This window comes from Pogona vitticeps, chromosome 1 (assembly GCF_051106095.1).
Source record: "Pogona vitticeps strain Pit_001003342236 chromosome 1, PviZW2.1, whole genome shotgun sequence".
Lineage (NCBI taxonomy): Eukaryota > Metazoa > Chordata > Lepidosauria > Squamata > Agamidae > Pogona > Pogona vitticeps.
In genome coordinates this window covers 174,832,225-174,846,337 of record NC_135783.1, presented here as the reverse complement: position 1 = coordinate 174,846,337, position 14,113 = coordinate 174,832,225, and the positions used below count along the sequence as shown (strand labels likewise).

Genomic DNA, 14,113 nt, shown 5'->3' with positions numbered 1-14,113 from the left:
ATGTGGAGTATGGAAACTGGCTTTGATGGAAGAACTCAGTGTGCACTCATGATTATCATACCAGGATTTGAACACAGACTCATTTTAAAACACTTGGCTTCCTTTTATTCCACATTCTAATAATCCTACTGATTCTTTCAATTACTCCCCCAGTATTGATCTATGGAGAAATGTGTTAACTTAATTTGGAAATGCCGTCTGATCCTCTTAGTGTGAATGTTATTCGAATCTTCATCATAGGCATCCTTCAGTCTCGAGAGACCATGGTAACATGCTCTGAATTGAGGAATGTCCTCTCCAGAGCATGAAGCCTGGGTAAACTGATTAATTCCTTGTGATATAATAATGCATTGGAGATAAAAAAGAAATTCATTAATTCCAGTGCAGGGGTAATGACAAGCTTCCCAGAGAAAAAGGCCCAGGGTCCTGGGACATGCTCATTTAAACCAGAAACCCCACCCCCTAGGCCCCACCTCTAGGCCATGTGGTGGGGGAGACAAAACAAAGAAAACCCAGGGGAAAAAAAAACCTCAGCAAAATGCCCATGCAAACGTTCCTGGCCTTCAGCCTCAGTTATTTGAATATTATAATTTTTATTGTTATAGAATCATAGAAACACAGAATCATGGAATAATGGAGTTGGAAGGGCCCTAAAAGGACATTGATGCCAACCCACTTCTTAATACAGGAATCTAAATCAAATGGTTGTCTAATTTACTCTTGAACACCTCTCCAACATTGGAGCGCTATCTCCCAAGGTTTTTGGTTCCATTGTTGTACTGCTCTAGCAGTTGGGAAGTTTTTCTTGACATTGATCCAAAATCTGTCCTGCACTGTTGGATGACTGAGAACAGATCCTGCTCCTTCTCTGTAATATAATCCTTCAAGTGTTTGAAAAGTGCTCTTGTATCTCTGATGAAACTTCATTTCTCAGGCCTAACCATGTCCAGTTCTTTCAATCTTTCCTCATAGAGTTTGGTTTCCAGTCTCCTGATCACCCTTATTGCTCTCCTTTGAACTTCTTCCGGTTTGTTTGCAGCCTTTGAAAATGCATATCTTGAGTTCTGAGTCCAAAACTGGATGCAGAACTCAAGACGAAGCCTAACCAGTTCCGAATAGAGCAGAACTAGTACTTCATGGGATTTTGAGACTATAGTTCCATTTGTTGTTGTAATATGCCATCAAGTCATCTCCAATTTCTGGTAACCCTATGAATACACAATCTCTAGTATGTCCTGTCTTCAACTGCCCTGTTTGGCCCTTGTAAATGTAAGCCCATGGCTTCCTTGGGATAATTAATCCATCACTTATTTGGTTTTCCTCTTTTCCTGCTTGGAAATCCATCACACATTTGGTTTCCTCATGCTGGGAAACATTTCCACCTCTTTTCCTGCTTGGAAAAGAGGTGGAAATGTTTCCCAGCATGAGAATCCTGCATTCTCATAATGTTCCCAAAGGAGGAAAACCTCAGTTTTTACTTCTGTGACTTCTATTAACACAACCTAAAATAGCATTTGCCTTTTTTTGCAGCCGCATTAAAATGTTGGCTCATATTCAGCTTGTGGTCAACAGTAATTCCAAGATCCTTCTTGCTCATAATTTACTGAGCCAATATCCCCTATCCTGCAACTTGTGAGTTTGGTCCCTGCCCCCAGGTGTAGAATCTTGCACTTAATTCTGTTACATTTCATTTTGTAGTTTTCAGCCCAATGCTTAAGCCTATGAAGATCTTTTTGAATTTTCTTTCTTTTACTACTGTTTTATCTACTAGTTTTAATATTATAATTAACTCTTTAAAAATATATAGATGATATAGATATAGATATAAATATAGATATAGATATAGATATGCCTGCCTCTCCAAGAGAAAAGTCTATGTATTACAAGGTTTCACGCATAAATCTGTCAGTGTGAAGAAGTAAGTGAGCTGGCTGAAATTCTTCCCCAGGGAACAAATTCCAGGATAAGATGTGTTACATCAAAGCTACTTCTATGAGCTAGATGTTAGGAGACCAGAATTTTCACCCCATTGTGTATATTGTATAGATAGATAAAAGTCACAGTCTGAGACCTCAAGCTTTCAGAAGCTGGCTGGATTGAGACGCTGAACTGCAGAATTCATGAATAATACCTGTAATTTAAAAATTGGCAAAAAAAAAAAAAAGAAAGAAAGAAAGAAAGAAAGAAAAAAGAAAAACACACTGCCAACAATTGCCTTCTGTGTGGGAAGTAATGCATTTAGAGTCTGACTAGCCCAGACATGTTCCTCCATCCTTCCAAATGTCCTCTTCAGGCTCCTAATCACAACATTTCTATGTATGGAATTGCTGTGGTAAATAAGTAACTTTGTAATCCAGCCAGAATGTCATTTAATCAAGAGATAGGGGAGATAGTCAAAGTACAGAATTAGCAACATGCTGAAACATTTGAAGCATGAAAGCTGGATAATAAACAATTGCCCAGTGAGGAAGTATTTTTGGAATCCATTGATCCATAAACATATTAGATATATCAGCACAAAAATCAACAGAATATAAAGTTGAATGAATATTTGTCCAGATTTACTAGTTTTCCGTTTATTTAACCAATAATCTAAGATTAAGATATCATATCTATGAACAAAATACACATGAATTTCATGCCAATTCCCTGATCAAAATCTTCAGCATCAGACATGCAAATTGATTTCTTCCTCTCTGCAGACAGAAAGAAGGGGTCTTTATGTATATTAGAACTTGTTTAGATTAGTGTCATATGCACTGAAAAGAGAAAACAAGATACACTCTATTTTTAATACAATTGTTTCTATGAAAGTTATTTTAGAATTGTAGACTGATCCTAATGGAAATTATTTCTGTAAACATCTACTGCAGTGTGAAGCACAAATCCTCACCGCTGCTACCTCTCTTTCTCCAAATGAGCCAGCTGAATCACTGGCAAGGAAGCCTTGAATTGGGTATGGCAATGAATTCTTCTGTAGGCACCAGTTGTTGATGTAGTCATGAGGAACAAAGTCCAGAGATGCTGGGAATGAATCCTCAAAGACTGGTATGCAAGTTTTCTATGGCAGCCATATTTAAAGAAAACTTTAGCTGAGTAATACCAGTAATCACAACAACAATGTGCTGTCAAGTTTGTTCTGACTTATGGCAACCCTTTTCAGGGTTTTCCAGGTAGAGAATACTTAGAAGTGGTTTACCATTCCCTTCTAGAGCCTCGTGGTGCAGTGGTTAAACGGCTGTATTGCAGCCAAAACTGTGCTCACGACCCAGGATTCTATCCAAGAAAGCGGCTCAAGGTTGACTCAGCCTTCTATCCTTCCGAGGTTGGTAAAATGAGTACCCAGCTTGCTGGTGGGGGGGGAAATGTGTAGCCTGCATCATTAACTTGTAAATTGCCCAGAGAGTGCTTGAAGTGCTATGGGGCGGTATATAAGCAGCACTGTTTGCTTCTTCTGGGGATGCTCTGGGACTGTGCAGCTTGCCCAGGCCACACAGACTGGGTCTACTCACAGGAAGCACAGTAGGTAATCAAACTCCCAACGACATACCCAAACCACTGAGCTATCCAACCAGCCTTGCCATGACAGATTAATGCACTGGGTTAGGCTATCATTATGTAGTACAATAGAATTCTGAATGGTATGATAACATTTTAAGTTACACATATATTTATTCAGGGAACCCAATGTGTACTCAGAGATAGACATCAGGTTCCTTGAATAATTTTCCAAGTCAATTGAATGGGGGCTGATCATTGGTATTAAAAGTCATGATTAAATAAGGGAGTATGGTTAGCCTGGACTGTGATAGTATAAAAACTGATATAACATTTAACCTGATTAAGGGAGGCAAAAAAAAAAAAAGAAAAAAGAAAAAGAAAGAAAGAAATGTCATGGAGGGGGAACTTGGGAAAGAAAGGCAGCTCACCAGCCTGTATTCCTTATGATTAAAATGCAACAATATGTCATGGACCAGCATAGTATGCTTATCATTAGGGGTAGCATTTCTGTGAGATGCCATTCCCCTCACTCAATCTATATTTGAACTTAGGAGTAGATTTGAACATATTTATGAGTAATTAGGGAGAAGACTCCCTGGAAAAGACCCTGATGTTGGGAAAGTGTGAGGGCAAGAGGAGAAGGGGACGACAAAGGATGACAGAGGACGAGATGGCTGGACAGTGTCATCAAAGCTACCAACATGAGTTTGACCAAACTCTGGGAGGCAGTGGAAGTCAGGAAGGCCTGGCGTGCTCTGGTCCATGGGGTCACAAAGAGTTGGACACGACTAAACAACTAAACAACAACAATGAGTAATTGGTCAGAAAGGCCAGATCACTCATTAAAATGTTTGAGCTTGCTTATGGGTTCAAATTTAGGTTCTAGAGAAAATGTGAAATGTCATAGAAACCTTGTCCCTAATAGCCATGCAACAGAGGCTATTCATAAGATAACTTACAGCATATTTTCAATGAAGATGTTTTTGGAAATTCATTGTTTTAAGATATGTTTGAGAGAGTTGCTTAGTGTATTCAGTTTGTTCTGCATTCCTGATTTGTCTTTTTCTAAACCTCCCTCATGAGGAAGATACTGATGAATCCATAAGGACTCAGTGAAAGAAAAAATCCTTCCATCTAGTCAAACACAACAATTTTGAAAGAGTTTAGAAACTGCAGGAATTAAAATGCAAGTGTTGATAGAAGACAAAAACATAATTCACTTTTATCTGGAGAACAAAGCTGAATTGAGAGGCTTTTTCAACTTCCTAATTCATGAAACATTTATCTAGGTGTCAGGTTTTATTATAATACCACAGATGTGACCTGTCAGCATTCATTGTATAAACCCTTGTTTTTAAGACTTTAAGTGAGAGCCTTAAAGGCTCGCTTAAATTACTTTCACATACATTCAGTACTTAAGCCCAGGAACATGATTTGATAGGTGTGCTTCTTAATTAGAGAAAGAACAGTTGGGATCTTTCTGGGCTGATGACATATGAAAGGTATTAACTCTGTTCATGCTGTGTTCAATAAGAGTTCAAAGGCCAAGGCAGTGTGCATCTGAAAACCCATTGAGAACTAACATAACTAGCATAGGTTATGGAGATGGAAGGAAACTAATATAGTTCCTTTAATAAGGAAATTATAAACAGGTTAGCCTTATATCAAAAGCTGAGAAATACAAAACTAAGTGAAACCATTTCATGAACAATAGCAGGTAATTTGTAATTTATTTCATATTATGCTTTTATTTAGACTGCATTTTATGAATTTAATGTAATTTCCTTTTAGTCAAAGAAGCAATTACCTTCAACAGAAGAGATGCCACTAATACCATAGAAAACATTTGGCCTCTCTTTGGTGGCCTTCAGAATGTTTCTGAACATCCCACTTATAACGTTGAGGGTTAGTTATTTTTTTTTCAATCATCAACCTGTGTCTGTGTTGTGCTGCTGCAGACTAGATATGTGGTACAGGACAGAACTTCTTACAGTTCACAAATTAAAATGTATCTTTGTTAAATACATTAAACATAATGGGAAATCAGTGACAATTGGCTGCTTATTAATAAGTAACTGTTAGTATAGCTCAGTGGTTTAGGTATTAGGCTGCCAAGCCAGAGTTTGGGAATTTGATTCCCTGCTGTGCTTCTGTCAGTAGAGCCAACCTGACTTAATGGTACATGATTAGTAAAAGCAAATCAACATTCTACAAGGCAACTTTAAAAATGCGGGCATCCCAAACAAAAAATTCCGACTTTGAAACTGGCCTTTGGGTGAGCACTAAATCTGTCACAAAGGTAGCAGACAGTCTGTTCTTGCTCTGTTCCAAATTTAGAGGTACTTGGGCAAAGGGTTTAGAGTTATGATTTTTTTAAAAATAAAACTTGTATGTTAATTAAGCTTTGTGTTTGTCAAACTTGAACCTGATCTGGGGTGCCACGCGCAACCAGTGGAGGAAAGCCAGAACTGATGTGGTCAAATTTACTTGCACCAACCACAAGTCTAGCTGCTGCATTCTGGATCCACTGAAGTCTCCGGGTCAGGTTCAAGGGAAGCCCCACATAGAGGACATTGCAGTAGTTGATCCAGTCACTTCTGATATGTGGTAGCTATATGAGTTAAGGACCTCCAAAATGCCCTATCATTAACAGCTCTGCTCAGATCCTGCAAACCAACAGCATGTTATGTTAGGTTGTTTTTTTCTTCCCACTGCGCCCTTCCTGCCAATATTGCTTTTTCCTGTAGGTTCTGCTCTTGCAAACTAAGAGCTGTGGCTTCTTTTATGGAGGCAAATCTGCCTCGTATTAGGCCTTTCTCCTTTGCCACAGCCCCCTCCTTTTCCCAGAAAGTTTGTCTTTTCTGGTCAGTTCTTTATTCTCATTATATCTGTATGACTTAATTGAGATGCCATTTCAATGCCTTTCTTGTTAGCTGTGGTTTCTGTAAAATTCTCCTTCAACAACAATTTGTACTAGTCAAAAACAAAACAAAAACAAAAACCCAGCCTTGATAATTGCTTTCGGTTTGGGTGAGAAGTGGTTAACTGAAGGGGGGGGGAAGAGCCAGCTTCTAGAATTTTCTCTCACTTGGGGTCACTTTATGAATAGCAGTAAGTACAAGAGAGTATCCTGCAGGCCATATTGACTGCTGCCATGGATGTTGTTAACATTCAGGTTGCCCTTTGCTGTGTAATGTTTGGCATCCTTTTTCCTGCTAGCAACACAGGCATGCTATTGTGCAGCAGTATCAGACCATTCTTGTTCTTTTGAATTGTGGATACAGAAGCACAATATCCCACATTTATGGATTGGAGGTTTTTTGAAAATGGAATTTCTCATTGCACAACAATAGTATGACTTATGTCAGAATAAATGACTGGTAGGGTTCTGGGAAATAATCCATGTGCACAGCAGATTCTTTCTGTATAAAAACCAACAGCTGAGTTAAGCTTAATGGGATTTTAAATGTACATCATTTGAACAGCTGACACTTCTAATTCCATGTTATCTTAAAAGTATTTCTGGGAAAAGAGAATTTCTCTTGTTTTAAGACCAGCTTCCTTTAAGATGTGAATGGTAGCTGTTTTGAGCTGGAATCTGAAAGGCCTTCGCTGACAGTAAATTTGATGCCAGGAGATTCCAATCATTAGCCTACTTCTATTGTGTGATATGCTCATGTCAAAAGTAAAGATGTGAAATTGCTGTGAAATTCTCTTTTGGCACATGAGAAGAGAGTTTTGTTTTTTTTCCTCCTGTTCCCGCTAGGACTATATTGTTGTTTTGCAGCTTTTCTGTTATTCATGAATAGTGCAATGTGCTGAACATTGATCCCACTCTGATATCACTGAATTGAAAAGCACTCAGGACAGATTATATTTTGAGGGTTTTTGACTCTTTCCTTGACTTTTGGATTTCTGGTAGTTATTGGTTTTTTCATTATATATTCTATATGCATGAACATAGTATTGGCAAATTGGTCTAGAATCCACCTTGTCATACAAGGGTGCCCAAGGCAGGCACTACCATTAGCTCAGTGAGGAAGTCAGCTTAGGTAGTAGGCGACTGGGGTGGCTGATTTGCTACTACTTGTGTCCTATCATGTGTCCTGTCATGAAAAGCTGCCATTTTGCAGCTCTGCAGAGCCGGCCTCTGATAATAGCAAGGCCTATGGCTCCTGTGGCCTTTGTTTCTGCTCTGCTTTGTTCTTCAGAGGTGATGCTACTTTGTTCTCCTCCTTTGCTTGCTTTTTCCTCTACATGCAGACAGGCAGGCAGACATTTGTGCATAGACACTGTGGCCACACCTATTCACCTCTTTTGAGTAGTCACAGGTTAGTGTTAGAGGCTGCTGTGTCCTCCTCCTTTTCAAGGGAAGGTTGGCAACCACTGCAGCCTCCACCTTTTCAAGGTTGCTCCATGCCTCATTCTCCACCCTTTCTTAAGGAGAGTGGTCATCCGTGTGTCCAGGGTACAGGTCTTCTTTGCTTCCCATATCAAACAGCAGGGAAGCTTGCACAGGGAATGCAGAGGAGTCCTATGGGAACCAAGTCAATTTAAATCAAGTCAATCTGTGAAATTAATCAAGTATCATTTGTTTAGGGATAACTTGCAAGAATTTTCTTTGAAGATGATGCTCAAATTGGCCCATATATATTCCAACAACAAACCTATACTGTATCATAGCACGTAGCCCATTATATTTATCTGACCAAAACAGTTCAGTGGTACCTATAATTTTGCTGTCACACACTGCCAGTTCAGTTCCAACTTAACGCTGAGGTATGTGAGATCTGTACAGAATGACTGACCACTGTCACCCTCCCTGAGAGATTGCATGGTCATGCGGGGATATGAACCTAGGGCTCCTGAATTGTAGTTTGATGCTTTACCCACCACACCACACTGTCTCAAGCTTCTTCAATCAGTGAAGTAGCTCCTGTGAAATGCTGCTATCCTGTGAAAATGCTTTGTGGATCAAGAGAGTCAGGCTAGCTGCATGTTAGCACAGGACAGACCTACTCTCAGAAGAACAACCAAGCACCAGACGTCTGATGAATATTCAGCTGTATGCTACATATATTCTCATAATATTTTCTTAGCCGGTTTAATGCATCTACCAGCCCTACCCTGAGGTGCATAGATAATCACATTTCTTTCCTATTAGTTCCAAGATAATGATTATTTAATTTTTATCAGTATCTTCTGGTTGTAATTTGATTAGATTAAAAAGCTTCTGCTATCAGGGAGTAAGGCTTAGATAACAATTCGCCTTCAGTTATATAGTGGTTGTATTATGAGGAATTGGAATCACTTATCTATGTTATTATTTTACTTAGAAATAAAGATGAGTAATTCCCATGACTTACATCAGAGCTGTTTGGCAAATAACCCAAGCTGTTACTTTAAAAAAAAAAAGGGGGGGGGGAGAACCAAGTATCTCAGCCTATTTTCTAAAGAAACACAGCTTCAGCGGTTATCTCCTACCACACGTACCTACCACTCACATAGTTTCTGATCTCTAAAACTTCTGTACATGGCATGGTGGCTGACATACTATTGAGGTTAGCCTAACTGTGCAGGGCATAACACCTGGGCACTTCCCGCCATGCAGTTGACTTGCACAATTGATTAATGATGTGGCTCTTTCACAACAATGCTGTGGAAGTCCTTTGTGAATATCACTTCTGTTCCCTACCACGTGCATAACTCTAGGGCATGAAGGCATAGCAACAGAACAGGATTTCAGTCACCATGTCACTTCTTCGACTTCTTTGGAAATCCTCATTGTTCATGCAACACAATCTGTGATAGGAAACATTTATGATATCCCACGGCTGTTACATCTGTCCACATCATGGTTTAATAAATGGTTGCAAACCATAATGAGATGTCATGACCTCCTTTTGACTTATGAAAACTCTGTTGTGTTTAAGACATAAGTTATTACACCTCAGACTAGAACCATCTCTCATCCCTCACCTGTCTCCAGAGTTGCTCACCTAAAACAGGTGCTGAAAATAGGAGCAGGAGAGAAACAGGCTACAAACTGAGAAACAACTGGTGTGGGACAGTTTACGACTAAAGAAGGAAACCATGGCTAACAGTAAACCATGACTGAATATAATGTATGAAAGCATCAAATGTCTTTGCATAGCTTGTCTCATGCAACACAGTGCAAATACTTTGATTATAAAATATTTCAGTGTGGTAGTTCTTATGTTAGTTATATGCATGAACCTGTATGCATTAATACTGTTTCTTTATACAATGTGGTGTAATGGCTACAGCAGAGGACTGGGATTTAGCCACCATAAAGTCAACATAACTCATGAAATTCTTTGGTTGACCCTGGACTACCGCTGTTTTTCAACCTGGCCTACCTCCCAAATATGTTGTGAGGATAAAGAGGTGAGGAAGAGAGCCACGTGCACTGCTGAAAACATCAATAGAAAGAGATTGGGCTCCAAAGAATGTGTTATTGTTCAGCAAGCATAGGTGCATTTACAAGTAATTAAGAAATGATAGGACCAAATTCTATTTCCATATAAAAATCAGGTATGGATATTCTGAGAAATAAATGGCACTTTTAAGACAATTGAATGTTAAGATTTGCCTGCTTCAGTCTTATTATGGAAAGCAATTCTTTTCTTCCATATGTGAATCTAGAATGAGTGCAAAATGGTGCTTTTGCTAATTAGTTAAGAGAGTATTCCTTGGCACTGTCCCATATTAATTAGTCAGGTACAATTTAAAAATGAATGAATCCATACAAATAAGAGCTTATGTTAACCTACTGTATCTTTAAAAAACTATACTGCCTATATTGCTTCACTCATTTTTGTGAGAGTAATTAATTATTAAACTGTAACTGTAAACATGACAGTATATATAATAGGATACTTGATTCACCTACAGCAAGAATGATCATAAGTGTATGTTTCATAACGATAGGAAGAGCTCTGTATGTTAGAAGTACAGGTGGGAAGGAAGAGTTAACAGTAGTGAGATAAATGAGCTATACACTGCCAGTACCTTGGCTATCCCCTTCACTTCAATTAAAAAGATTAGCTTTACTCCATAAATTACATGATTACTCCTATCTAGTAGCTAATGGAAGATTTATAGCAATGTAATCCTCATAAAATAATGGTTATTTTCCCCTTAAAGAAATAACTTCACCTTAGCTTCACTTAATTTCTTGCATGTTATTCATTCTCATTTTGACCCAGTTCTTTTCTACGTTAAAAGTATAAATATACAGCTTTAGTTGTACAGATTTTTAATCTAAAGTAGCACCTATTGAAAACCATGGATTTAAAGATTTAATAATGTGCCCCATTTATCTTGATGGCACCTAAGTGCAACAAGTGATCTAACCCAGATTCTGTTGTTGTTGTTTAGTTGTTAAGTTGTGTCCTACTCTTCATGGCCCCATGGACTAGAGCACGCCAGGCCCTCCCGGAGTTGGGTCAAATTCATGCTGGTCGCTTCGATGACACTGTCCAACCATCTCGTCCTCTGTTGTCCCCTTTCCCTCTTGCCTTCACACTTTCCCAACATCAGGGTCTTTTCCAGGGAGTTTTCTCTTCTCATGAGATGGCCAAAGTATTGGAGCCTCAGCTTCAGGATCTGTCCTTCCAGTGAGCATTCAGGGGTGATTTCCTTCAAAATGGATAGGTTTGTTCTCCTTGCAGTCCAGGGACTCTCAAGGGTCTCCTCCAGCACCACAATTCAAAAGCATCAATTCTTCGGCGGTTAGCCTTCTTTGAGGTCCAACTCTCACTTCCGTACATTGCTACTAGGAAAACCAAAGCTTTGACTATTCAGACCTTTGTCGGCAAGGTGATGTCTCTGCTTTTAAAGATGATGTCTAGGTTTGTCATCACTTTCCTCCCAAGAAGCAGGTGTCTTAATTTCGTGGCTGCTATCACCGTCTGCAGTGATCATGGAGCCCAAGAATGTAAAATCTGTCATGCCTCCATATCTTCCCCTTCTATTTGCCAGGAGGTGATGGGACCAGTGGCCATGATCTTCGTTTTTTTGATGTTGAACTTCAGACCATTTTTTTCTGCTCTCCTCTTTCACCATCATTAAAAGCTTCTTTAATTCCTCTTCACTTTCTGCCATCAGAGTGGTATTATCTGCATATCAGAGGTTGTTGATATTTCTTCCTGCAATATTAATTCCAGTTTGGGATTCCTCCATTCCGGCCTTTCGCATGATGTATTCCGCATATAAGTTAAATAAACCAGGGAACAATATACAGCCTTGTCGTACTCCTTTCCCAATTTTGAACCAATCAGTTGTTCCATATCTAGTTCTAACTGTTGCTTCCTGTCCCACATAGAGATTTCTCAGGAGATGGAGAAGGTGGTCAGGCACTCCCATTTCTTTAAGGACTTCCCATAGTTTGCTGTGGTTCACACAATCAAAAGCTTTTGCGTAGTCAAACCCAGATTCTACCCTGTTGCTTAAGATTAGTATTTTTCAAACTTTATCAGTTAATCTTCTTTAACAACACAGTCTTGCAATCTCTTGGGGTTCATATGAAGGATCACAGGATGTTGTGTCCCTAACTCTTCATAGGCAGAGAAAGAGGAAATCACCCCGAAAGAGTTAGTGGCGTTACAGTAGGTCCCCACAGAAACTGCAACTAAAGCTGGCCACTCCTCCCATTGTCTGACGTTACTAGCTCCTCCAGGAAAAAAGGGAGACTGTGCTTTGCACTGGGGTTGGGGTATCCTGGAATAAATCCCCAATCTTGCTGCACCTGCATTTTCCTGCTCCAAAGAATGGCAGGAGTGACGTACGTGTGTGTGTGTGTGTGTGTGTGTGTGTGTGTGTGTGTGTGTGTGTGTGTGTGTGTGTGTGTGTGTGTGTGTGTGTGTGTGTGTGTGTGTGTGTTTCTGTGCATGTGTGAGGGAGAGAGGGAGCAAGCAAGACAGAGGACCAAAAGGAGAGTCAGAGCCAAGGGCCAGGCAAGTAAGAGTGGGAAGAAGGGGGGAAACAGCCGTTGGTCCTTCTTCTTAGTATGGTTGAGCGACACCACCCATGAAGCAACATAAGGAGGATTTCCGTTTTAAAAATAAATTGTTCTGCCATCAGCTCTGAGATGCAGACCCAGAGTCACTGGGAGGCTACATCTCTTGCCTCTCAGTGTCAAGCCAGTGGGAAGACAGATTAGGCATCCTTAAGTCTCAAGAGACTATGTTAATATGCTCTGAATAATGGTATTGGAAGAACATCTAGTGTGGCTGAGAAGGCCAATTCGAGAGTGACAATCCCTTTCACACTGAAGACAAATGCAATCTGTTCCCTGTCCAGCTCCCTGATTTTGCTGGTTTCAGGACTGCCTCTTTGCCTTGGCCTGCTGGACAAGGGTCTCTTCAAATTGGGAGAGGCCATGATGCCTGCCTCCAAGCTGAACACTCAGATGTCAAGGTTTTCCATCTGTTGTGGTCCATTCCTAAGGCCTTCAGATCCCGCTTGCAGATATCCTTGTATCACAGCTGCGGTCTCCCTCTGGGGTGATTCCCCTGCACTAATTCTCCATACAGGAGATCTTTTGGAATCCGACTATCAGCTATTCTCACAACATGCCCAAGCCAGCATAGATATTGCTGTTTCGGTATCAACACTGAAGTTGTCTTCAGTGGGAAGACAAGAATATGGAAATCAACCTGTCTCCATTCACATCATCAACCAGAAGAAGAAACTACAGGGATCTCACTTCTCCCTACCTTACCAGGAAAAAAAACACATTTTTTGAACTGCAGAAGTAAGGCAAAAAAGCAGTCTGGTCCCAAATGGTGTTCAAGCAGGTTCACCAGTAAGGGAAGATCCACCCAGCCTGAGCTGCTTTTAAATATCTCCCAATAATATACCTAACAGTGGCCACTTGTCCTCTTTTAGGATGGACAGCCCTTCTTTTGAGGTCATCCTCCATTTGATGCATTGCCAACTCTACTTAAAATAGAGAACTAAAGTATGGTAAAGGGAAATCGGGAGCTTTGAAATTGCCAATCCATAATGAGCAGCTGGATAGCGAACTCAACGGGCTCACAGGTCAGCTGGTCACAAGTTCTCCTGACTGAGATAGAGATGTCTTGTAATGCTATTTAAATTATTATTATTTTAATCCTTCTAATTTTCCATGTGTGCATATAAATTGGCATGTGGAAACTTATGCAAATCGGTATCCTTTTGATGCCCTCCTTTTTAGTGATACATGTTCTCTTCTATAGTAATGTGTAAGTGGCTACTCTAAGTACACCCTGTGGATTGAAAGACTGACCTCCCTCCATGCCTTTTTACTTCTCCAGTATTATGTCATTTTTTTTAGTTTGCAAGCCTGATGACAGCCCCCCTTCCAGATGCTTTAGGAAGCAATAGCTGTCTAAAAACAGGCTAAAAATACAGAAAATGAATAAATATTCATGCTCATCCCAGTCATATTAGACAAGAATACCACTTTATCAGGGGAATGGGAATCAATTGTTCTCCTCGATGCAGTAAGAAAGTCACACTCCACAGGTTTAAAAAGCTGTTTGCTTTTCTGATTATGATGGGTTTCTTTGTTCTCATCTGTATCTGTTTCTTTGTTCTTGTTTTG

The 14,113-nt window shown here is 39.9% G+C and overlaps 1 protein-coding gene across 2 annotated transcripts in view; it reads left to right on the top strand.

Annotated features, from left to right (window-relative positions):
- The window catches only part of SPAG16 (sperm associated antigen 16), a 655,515-nt gene that overhangs the window by 429,492 nt on the left and 211,910 nt on the right, over positions 1-14,113 (top strand). The gene's annotated exons all lie outside the window — the stretch shown is intronic.